Source organism: Equus caballus, chromosome 3, assembly GCF_041296265.1.
Source record: "Equus caballus isolate H_3958 breed thoroughbred chromosome 3, TB-T2T, whole genome shotgun sequence".
Lineage (NCBI taxonomy): Eukaryota > Metazoa > Chordata > Mammalia > Perissodactyla > Equidae > Equus > Equus caballus.
In genome coordinates, this window is record NC_091686.1 from 70597786 (window position 1) to 70607883 (window position 10098).

Consider the following 10098-nt stretch of genomic DNA (forward strand, 5'->3'; position numbering starts at 1 on the left):
TGAATTAAATTAAATCAACCTCTGGCTCTTATTAGTACAACCAACGTGACTACACAGCATAAGCTGCTGAACAGACTTTCATTCAAGGTACATCCAGGGCTGGTTGATTTTGGTCCCCTCCACTCCCCATACTTTCCCTAGAATGGTTAGTCATCAAAAAGTGCATAGTCAAATCTGTTAAAATTTATTTTGCATTCCTACTACCAATGCACTTTTAGAAAATGGAAAGCCAATATCTTCTCCTTTATGTTTACTAAAGAGAACCACTAAAGATATTGACGACAGATTACTGTAGGCTACTTCAATTACATTTATTTTTGTTTTGTGAACAGGAATATTGATTCTTCAAGGAAGTGGCTCTCATTCAGTTTAAAAGTGACCTGAAATAAATGACAGGCATACAGTTATTAATCCCAATTGATCATTTGCTTGTGAACTTGTAAACTTTTTAATTATAAATATTGTCTCAAAAGTATATCTAGTTCAAGGACTGGGAAACTCTCTAAGGAGACAGTAGATGCAGGAAGGAAGGCAGAGGCCTTTAGTGTGGGTACTAACTGAAAGTGTTTGTTTCTTAATACAGTCCTCTGGGTCCTAAGGTCATCTATATTATAGTCTTTATTCCCTCAATTCGCCTGGTAATTAACAGACCATCGACTTTCTTTTTGATATCATGAGATGATGGGGTCTCTATTATAGGTGGGAACATTCAGCCTATAGGATTTTATTATAATATGACTATCAGAAGCTAGGTTTGAGCTTTTAATATTAATTAGAAAAATACATGACTTTCTAAGGAATAGACTGAAGTATACCTTAGACCTTAGATTCACAAGTTCATCTATTATGATCTCCACTTTGATTAAAGTTTCGCCTTTAAACCTCTGATTCAGCCCAAAAATGCACAGACATTGATGATAGTAGAAAATGTTAAAAAATATTTGGTAAAACTATTTTCATAAGAAAGGGTTTGTTTCTATTACAACACAGCACATGAGGTATTTAAACTGCTATGCTGGTTGGATCATGGAAGGACACATGTAAGTACCTCTGAGAGGGGATCCTAACAATTTCTGCCAGAGAGAAAGAGTGAAACAAATGGTACCCTAACGGGGCTAAGTGGGAACACTGTAACGCATTTTTTTCATGGAATGATATATTCCAATCCAGAGACAACAAACATAAAAAATCACATGCTTTGTACTGTGTATACTTACCACTCATTTCATCTTGTTTCCTATCCATTAAGAGGAGGAGTTGTAGCGCCAGATAATGGTATTGGGAAAGGAAAATAATAATATCCAAGCCATGGAAATCTTTGATATGGGAATGGTAAATATGGGCCAAATGGATTTTGGAATGGGGGCACATAAAGCTGTGAAGCTGATTCATCGCTGTCACTGGTCTGTTGACAGAAAGAAATGAAAAAGGCTTGTTTTACTCTTTACGACAGAGAGTTATAAAATAGCCTTAACATGTGGGTCCTCATTTTCAAGTAGAGGCTTGAGAAGCTCTAAGATCATTTGCATTTTCTCTGTGTACTATAAACAGGGATTTGATTAATTTGTCTTATTTTAGAAAATTACTTAGAGATAACCCTGTTTTTGTACCTTCCTACTCATAGCCAAATTTTCCTGATAATCGCCAAGGGGGAGGGGAGTTATGAGGGGACATCAAATTTCTCCCTTTGCCTTTGTACAACATCTTGACTCAAACTTTGTGTTAGACACAGTCTCCTCCTTACCTCTTTTCTTTCTTCCCTCTTTCCCTCTCCATCTTTTATCTGTATCCCTATCAATTTCTGTATCCTGAACGCTGTTCATAGTTTTGGTCTCAAAACCATGCTTCCTTTCAGATAATAAGATTTCTAAGTGTATAAACAAATCTGTTAACAAGACCCTTCCCTTCAAATTTTTTCTTTTTCTTAAACATTTTGATTAACTGACCAAAATAATCCTTCCGTGAATTTGCCACTGGTGGGACTATCAAAGCTTGCCCACATCTCCTAACTCTCAAGTTGTAATTATTTTTTACCTTTTCTGGAATGGGCTTTGTAGAGTTAAGCAGAGTGGAGGCATGAGTAGTTATGAACTTGTATTAGGCTAGATAATTCTAATAAAAACATCATAACCCAATTCATCACAGAGTGATTCAAGTTTCAATTTTGTTCCACTGTTACAGGAGATGCTGAGATAACTCCCTTTATAGCAGCAAAGATCCAATCCCTGATGTCTACTCTGTTGGTGTTAATATCCAGACTCTTTAAGAATTTCTCGAGAGTTTGAGAAGTTTGGATAAATGAATATCTTTAACCACAGTTCTGGATATTTCACATAGAAAGCGTAAATGTTAAGAAGAGGAAATGTAACTCACACTTCGTTTCTCTCGTTCCTGGTCTTGAGAGACCTAAAGTTCAAACAGTGAAATTAATTTAACTCATGCTGATGAAACACATAAACTGAGAAATATATACATATGCATGAAGGAAAGAATTTGATTATGCGCTACCTAATATTGTTTTTTGGTATCGGTTTTTTAAAAATCTAGGATTTGAGTGTTCAGAAAATATTGTAGAAACTATTTTTTCTGAAAAGTGTTAATATGTGTCCTAAATGACTCAACTTCAACTACTGCACCAAAGCTATGTGGAATTGAACTATGCATTGAACAATATATGATTTATAATATTTTCTAGAACATAATATTAAAGCGGCACACACTAGGAATGTTTGTAAAGTAGAACACAGTGTGTGGGGGAGAAAAGTTCCTAGGGTTCATGAATTAGAACAAAAATTACATAAATACTCTGGATCATAGAAATGGTTACTTACCGGGAAACCAACAGTTACTGCTAAGATAGCAGTGATGAGAAGGAGAAATTTCATCTTATTCAGAGATACCCTAGAAGTCACCAGAAAGACCAAATGTTAATATGAATTCAGAAGATCCAACTGCAGTACATATTATGTTACTAATAGCTCTTTGACATTGGGCAAGTCACTTAACAATCTTAAGACTTCACTCTATTTGTTAATGGAGAACATTATTTTTTAGTTGAAATCAAAGATACTTTGCAATTTTACAAAAATATTACATCAATTCTTTTAAAAACAAACATTCAAGTATTATTTAAGAATAATACTTCTCTATACATGGTAAGAAAAGTAGTTTCTGGAATGAACACTGCCTCAGTTTCTACAGAAAAAGTTAGTGGGTGGGCAAGTAGTTATTTAATGATCTCACGAAGTTCAGAATGGCTTTCTACATAATGATCACGAAATTAATTTAGATAATAGAAATATTTGCCTTCGTTCCCCGGCAATTCAAAACATTCCATGCTGTTTAGAGGGACCTATTCTTGACATTTGGGAAAAGACATTTCCAAAGCATTTTGTTCTATTTTAATTTCCATTGTAGACTCTTTATCTTGTCATACACTTTGTTATAATTAATATGTTAATTATGGTTGCTAATAAATATTTCAGGAAACAGCTTAATTAAATATTTCACCAATGATCACATACCTAATAGAGAAGTAGACAGTAAAATATAGAACTTTTTGCATTTAAAAAATATTTTGTCACTAATACAATAAACACGTGTATAATGCTTGATCTCAAACATGAATGGGTAATTTTCTGTATGGCATGGCATCACTAGTCATTAATCCTCTTCTTTGTCATGGTGTAGGTACAGTAGACACTAGGGAACATATGGTGAGTGGTTGGGGAAAGGCAATCAAGTTGGAAAGAGGGGTTGGCTAGCGGACTTTTCTTTAAATTGTCCTCATTCTTATTAATTAATTTATTCATTCTTTATTTATTCTTGATCACTGATTAAGTGTCAAAAACTATTCTAGATGTTGGGTATATGTAGCATTTGAGAACGTCCCTGATTTCATGGATTTAGTAAGCACACTGTTATAGATCCATACATTACAAAGTTTTCTGAAGATTATTTACTTTAAAGTTTTATGTTGACAGAAATGTCAGTTATCCACAACATTATTATTATTTTTTGGTGGCTTTGAGGTAATTAATGGAGATTATAGGGGGATTTCATTACCTCTTGATGCTTCCTAAATATCTATGAGACGGAAGAATAAAATATAAAAGAAAAAGTGTACTCAAGGTTTGATCATATTGTTTTTATTTTATGATCATATTGTCCTCATTTTTTTATCATATTAATCAAAATTCAAATTGGGATTTAAAAAAAATACCAGAAGACATTATGATTGTGACAAGACAGTCAAGTTCAGAATGCTATAGGAAGACTGGCAGTACAGGCAATTAACAGTAAGAATTTTATACATACACACACACACATATGTATGCTCCTCATAGACACACTTATACACACACAGAGCACAACTTCTAAGTGCAAAGTGTTGTGCTAGGTGCTCTCAGGGACATAAGGAACAAGCTTGATTTCTGCCCTCTGGGAGCTAGTAAGGAAAGACAGACACAGATATTTTTATAATGTAAGGCAAAGTGTGATAAATGCCATACATAGAAATTACAAAATACTAAGAGGACATAGACGATAAAAGAGACATATTAAGGAAATAGTTTTGAACAGGATAAAAGTCAAGCTGGGGATTTACAATAGGAAGCTATTCAACTGATTTCAAGGATTATTCAAAACCACATTAAGCAAAGAGGTAAATAAACCACATCAGAGACTTCCAGATCATGTCTTACAGTCAGGACATAGTATTATTACCAACTCCCACCTTTTATTTTTCTACTTCTTAAGTTGAGGTACCCATAGCGGTATACTGCTGTATGCTAGGGAAGAAATCTGATGTCTCTGAATAAATTAGCTGTATCTTCCTGGAGCATTAATTTTATTCAAGGATTTATAGGAAAACACTTAAGTAATTTTTATATTAAAATCAACATGATATGTTATAGAATAGGAGGTAAATACAGCAATTTTTAAAGATGAAACAGGAGGCTACAAATAAATTGGCATTTGTTCATACTTTAGAGAATATGTGATATGTATGTTGCCTTTATTTGCTGACTTGAGACCCATAAAATTCAAAAGGATGAGCCTGAGGCTCTGTAACAGTCTCAATGTGCCACCCCACCAGCTTTCCACCCCAACAAAAATTTGTTTATGATAGTTTAAAAATATGCACCTACTATGACTGAATGGTGATTTTTAAGAAAATGTTTTAGAAACAGGTATACTCCAAATGATGGTCTAATTACAAGTTTACTCATTCAAGCAATCATTACATGACAGTCTCAATAATTTTAATTTTGACGGTTTACAGGACATGCGTATATATCTAAGTCTATATAATAATATAATTGTATATAAGGTATCATTTGTATATATAAATATAAGATGCATATATAGAATTTTAGTTTACAATGATATTTAAGACCTCTCTTACCTCAAACTTTCCAGTCAGTTCCTTCTCTCCGTTGCTGTTGCTAAGAAGTGGGTAGTGACTGGCTCTGGAATATTCAGCTATTTTATACACTCAGAAGTGAATGGAATGGAGAAGTCTGTGGCTTGAAGGCCTCTCCCAGGGATCAGTTATTACTCAGTTAAATCATCAACTATCACAATGTGTTGAAATTGAGGGATAACCAACATTTACAGTTTCATCGAAACTTTGGTTGATGACTACTAAATGCATCTATTTGTGGTTTCTTTTCAAATATTGTGTATCTTGTATATTCAGAGCTTATCAGTTCATGTAATGTTGCCCCATGCTCTTATTTTAAAATTTTTCCCTTTAATTTATATAATTAAAAAATATTTTCTAAGCATCCTATTGATATTGATTATAATCTTTTGGAAAACATTCTTGATAGTGTAATTTTAAGAAAGTAAAGAATCTTAAAAAATGTTAAACACGAGATTAAAACCTTTTGCATGATTCCACTTCCAGCTCTTTTCTTTAGTGAGCAGGGTTAGAGCTTCACACATCAATGGGCTATATTTGGGAGAATCAATTGTCTTGTTTACCTTGTGAAACACTATACTCTGTTTTTCAATTAAAGATGCACTTACAACAGAAAGGGTACAACCATTAAATGTAGGACTAAAATTGTACCTGTTATAATCAAGAGTCATAAAACTTGGGATTTTTACCATTTATTTGAGAGCCCTCAAAGATACTACATCCTTGAGTTCAATATCTATTTCAGCAGAGTTTATGTGATCCAAATTGTGGTAATGCATCAGTGTCCTTTCTTTTCCTTTTTTCCTTTCTAGGAATTAGTTCTCAAGAGAACTCAGACAAATGATAACAGCTAACACTTCTTGAAGACTTTCAATGCTCCAGTGCAAACCTGAGCACTTTATATGCAACTACATCATTTAATTTTCAAAACAACCAACCCTAAGAGTAAAGTTCTAATATCAGCATCATCTCTATTTTACAGATAAAGAGACTGAGAAGTAGAGAATGCTAGTAACAGGTCTAAGGTATTATAACTGCTACTCTGGCAGAGATGGTATTGAACACCAGCAATTTGGTTCTAAAACTCACACTCTTAACTAGTTCTTCATGTCTTCATTGTAACTAAAGTTTAAAAAAATCAGTGCAAATCCAGGAAACATTTAATTTTCTTTACCTATAGCTGAACGTTCACTCTTTTTTTTTTGAGGAAGATTAGCTCTGAGCTAACAGCTGCTGCCAATCTTCCTCTTTTTGCTGAGGAAGACTGGCCCTGAGCTAACATCTGTGCCCATCTTCCTCTCCTTTATATGTGGGATGCCTGCCACAGCATGGCTTGCCAAGCAGTGCCTAGGTCTGCACCCGGGATCCAAACCAGCAAACCCCCGGCCGCTGAAGCAGAATGTGCGAACTTAACTGCTGTGCCCTGGGCCAGCCCTGAACATTCACTCTATCTCACTGATTTAAAGAAAACTGCTTCAATCCGAAATCTAATTTATCAAACCTAATATGTTGTTGTATATTGGTTTTCATTTTGACCAATCTGGGGGTAGAGTAGATTTCCCAGGACTAGAGATAGCAGATGTGTGTGTGTGTACATGTGTGTGTTTGTGCATGTGTGTATAACATACTATTCACTTCCTTGTCTTACAACTTGTGTTTCAATTTCTTTTACTGATCTGAAATTATTTTAACAAAAGCAGCCAGTTACCAGTTAATTGTGAAAACCATAAATGCTTTTTCTGTCCTGTTTTTGACATTTTTTTGGATTTAATAGTGGTAACAGATGACTCCCATCTGGAAATCTATTTTTCTCTTCCTTGGCTTCTTAAAAACCACTTAATGTTTTTCAGCTCTTTTGATAGCCACCTGGAAGTCTTTCCTGACTCTTCTTCCTCAACTCATTGGACATGACCTCTTATCTCTTTCGTCCACCCTCACTCTGAATAACTTATCTACTTCTAACTCCCTAACCCCTAAAATAAATCTTTAGGTCAAAGTCTTTATCCAACTGCACATTCCATTTAGAGGTCTGAGGGGTATGATTCAAAACTGAACTTATTATTTTTCCCTCCACATCTCTCCTCACTTTTATTTAATCTCTCAGCTGATGGTCAACAGTCAGTCATTCATCCAAGCCAGAAATCTGAGTCTCTCTCTTACCTTTGGCATCTAATGGTAATTAAGCTGTGCCTTCTTGTATACTCCTGGAATCGGTCCCGTCCATCCTCATTGCCATTTCCTTAGTTTGGCTCCTCATTCTCTTCTGGATTTTTACAATAGCCTCTGAATTACGTTCCATGTCTCTGGTTTTCTCCCTCTCCAATCCTTCTTCCTCATATTCTTCTAACTTGGCTTTCAAACCTTTTAAAATTCAACTCATGGTAAAAAATGCATTATATGTCATAACTGGGTATACACACACATACACACACAATTGAAACAGGATTTTTTTTTAAAAAAGAATAGTTTCATTTATTAAACTTTTTGAATACATAATATTTTTCCAGCTTTATTGAGATGTATATTTGACATATAACATTGGGTAAGTTTAAGGTGTCCAATGTAGATATTTGATATATGTTTATACTGTGAAATTATTACTACCATAAGGTTAGTTAAAGCATCTGTCATCTCACGTAGTTACCTTTTTGTGTTTGTGTGGTGAGAACATTTAAGATCTAACTCTTGCAGCAACTTTCAAGTATACAATACAGTATTGTTAATTATAGTCACAATGCTGTACATTAGGTCCCCAGAACTTATCTATTTTGTAACTGAGTGTTGGTACCCTTTGACCACTATCACCCATTTCCCCCACCTGGCTGCCCCTGGCAACCACCAATCTACTCTGTTTCTGTGAGTTTGGTTTTTTAGATTTTACATATAAGCATGATGATACATATTTGTCTTTCTAGTGAGCACTTTTTGCTTTCCTGACCTTTGCTTTTCATTATGTTGACCCACAGATAGTCCTGATTAAGCTAGAAGGTTGCATAAAGCCGTGGTTATTGAAATTCTAACTACCAGGAGGCAGCAGGAGTAACGAAGATGTCAGCTGTGGAGATCCCCAAGCTGACTGAGGCAGGAAGCACTCTAGATTTGACAGATCTGTAATTAGGTTTTTAGATCTTCTTTATTAGCTGTAAGAGAACGTCAGACTTTCTGAGTCACAGTGTTCTTATCTTTAAAGTGAAGATAAAGATGATTATCTCTGAAATTGGGAATGAAATGAAATGAAAGGTATAAAAGCACTCATCATGGTGTCTGACTTTGTAAATGATGGTTTCATCAGCATCAAAGCTGAAGCTTTGAGTAATTCAGACCTCTTCCTGCCACACATCCTCAGGGTTCCTCAGATACTTGTGTTCTTCAGCTAATATAAACATATATGAAAGCACCTCACATAGTAATTGGAACCTGATAGGAGCTTAATGTGTTAGTTAAATCTGAATATAAGTAGGAGAATTTTGTAACCCACCAGAATCAGGAGGAAGTGATTATTCTGTCTGGTTGGTGATCTAGCTTCACCCTCTGCATAACCCACCAGGCACTGTCTAACAAGCTGTAATTCTGGCTGAATTCAGGCAATAGAAGCTGCTGTAACTTTCTCTTGTTAATCTTAATTCAATTGGCTAGACTCTAATAAACAGAAAACATCCTTGCCTAACAGAACAAAAATTATAGATACAAAAACCCTCTCTGTCAGGTCTTCAGCACATGGTTGTTCTTCAAAGGGCAAGGGTGACCCAAGGAGGAGGATGTTTTGTCCAAAAAGAGGTCGTGAGTGACCTTCAGAAGCTGGACAGCCTATCGTAGGAAGGAGAGCTTAGATTTTTTTTGAGGACTCAGATGGCAGCAAGTAAAAATTAACATATCAAGATATTTAAAATAATCTATAAGGAAAAACGTTTTAAAAGTTAAAAACACTTATCTCTGCTGATATGCACAGAGAGGTTGGCTGACCACAGGCTAAGGAGTGGCAGACGGAATTTTTGTGTGGTCAATGGGATTGGTTATTTGGCTTCTCTGTGCCCTTTCAATTAAATACTCTTAGACTGAGTGGTAAACAGGGATGAGAAACCTACCGGAACAGGTTTAGCAATTAGTGAAATAAAAAAACCCATAGGCTTCTTCTCATAAAAGGATTAGAAGTAATGGAAGCGAAATGCACGTTTTAGCCACACTATGGGAAGCCTTAGTTGTGGATTAACTCACTATTGTTTCAACAAGAAAGCAGAAATACCTCGTTCCACATCTTGTGGCTGACAGAGTTTGTGGAAATTCAATACATACGTTCTTTCGGCATTATCACTCTTTTCTGTCGATTGAAAACCAAGAGAAATGATCTAACTTTTAATAGGCTTGCATACATGTCAATACTAAGGAGGAGTTTTTTGTTTTAAAAAGTCTGTGACATCTGTATCTAAGATAATAGATACAGACAAATCTCTGAATTCTCTTCAGAGCCTCTGTAAATGTCATATATTCAGCTAGAAGTGATTTTAGTGACTATGGATTCCTGCAAAAGAATTAGAATCCTATGTGTCAATGTTGTAGATTCTGAGTGGTTGTCAATTCCCAAATCTCCATGGCACACTTGGCCCCCCGTTGTTAAAAAGGAAAGAGGTCATAGAATTCTCATGCCTGATGTCAACACCAGCAAGTGCTACAGT

At 35.2% G+C, this 10098-nt stretch overlaps 1 non-coding gene across 1 annotated transcript; it reads right to left on the reverse strand.

The window, feature by feature from the left end:
- Positions 1–292: 292 nt before the first annotated feature.
- On the reverse strand, positions 293–2915 carry LOC111772689 (uncharacterized). The gene is made up of 4 exons (XR_011436808.1): positions 2832–2915; positions 2374–2406; positions 1218–1405; positions 293–380 (listed from the first exon to the last, which is right to left on the reverse strand). It is a non-coding gene; the product is annotated as an uncharacterized protein (transcript).
- Between the last annotated feature and the right edge of the window lie 7183 nt (positions 2916–10098).